This window comes from Scyliorhinus torazame, chromosome 24 (assembly GCF_047496885.1).
Source record: "Scyliorhinus torazame isolate Kashiwa2021f chromosome 24, sScyTor2.1, whole genome shotgun sequence".
In the NCBI taxonomy this organism is placed as follows: Eukaryota; Metazoa; Chordata; class Chondrichthyes; order Carcharhiniformes; family Scyliorhinidae; genus Scyliorhinus; species Scyliorhinus torazame.
Window position 1 is genome coordinate 48762550 of NC_092730.1, and position 1164 is coordinate 48763713.

The window sequence follows — 1164 nt, forward strand, 5'->3', positions numbered from 1 at the left end:
TGATACTAATCTACTGAAAAGAAAAGGCGGATGTGCCGCAGGGTGATAGCGTCATGTTTAATTTTGGGGTGACTGAGAATATAAATAGCAGAGGATGGTTTCGATCCATCGACCTCTGGGTTATGGGCCCAACACGCTGCGCTGCGCCACTCTGCTTTTTAGACCCACTGTGTTCGCAATTGCTGTTCTGCGGCAGCCACATAACTATTTTACTCTTAAACGAGAACCACGTGTTGTGAAGCTCACCTTGGCTGGACAATAACACGGAGCATCAGCACGGCTGTAACAGACAGAGAAAGACACACAGTAAAGCAGGAAGAGACTATCAGGACACCCACACAATGACACACAGAGAAGGTGCCGAGCAAACCAGCAAGGTACTGAAATGGAAAAACTGGTTATTTAGGAAAAAGGGATTTTCTGTTCCACAAAGATAGGCAATTAAATGTTTTTCCTGCTGTGTAACTGTGCTCTCTGCTGTCTGCTGTGTAACTGAGCTCTCTGCTGTGTAACTGTTCTCTCTGTTGGAACCGTGACTGTGCCGGTGACAGATCTTCACTGTGATTGTGTCAGATCATTCCCTGTTGTGTAAATGTGTTCCCAGTTGTGGAAATATGATCCGTCTGAAGCAGAACCTTTCTGCGCCATTACTGAGACGAAATTTCAATTCCAGATTAAGTAAATCTTGTCACGAAAGATCAGTTCAGGCCTCTGGAGTCCCAGTTCAGGAACATATCCTTGTGTTCCTGTTATCAAATCAGTCCGTTCAGCTCAACACTCTCAGATTACAATATGGAAGCGCCCAACGTGGGTCTGGAACCCACGACCCTGGGATTAAGAGTCCCATGCTCCACCAACTGAACGAGCCGGGCTGATGTCCAAATTACTATTAACCCTCTTCCTGAGGAGATTAGAATTTGCTAAGCAACGAACTTTGTGTCAAACCGTTTGCTAAAAATCGATTAATTCTTCAGTCACAGTCGTTGGGAGCATGGCTCGAACCTACTGGGGAAAGTCCAACACCTTAACCACTCGATCATCGCAGCTGTGTTCAATAGGTCATTCATTAAACATTATAAAACATACAAAACATTATAAAACCGGCCTGGAATCACTCCAGGAAGTTCTTGCATTCCGGCGATGAACGGTGCCCCGGTGTTTATG

At 45.4% G+C, this 1164-nt stretch overlaps 1 non-coding gene across 1 annotated transcript; it reads right to left on the reverse strand.

The window, feature by feature from the left end:
* Window positions 1-799: 799 nt before the first annotated feature.
* On the reverse strand, window positions 800-872 carry trnak-cuu (transfer RNA lysine (anticodon CUU)). Its single transcript has one exon. It is a non-coding gene; the product is annotated as a tRNA-Lys (tRNA).
* Window positions 873-1164: the final 292 nt, after the last annotated feature.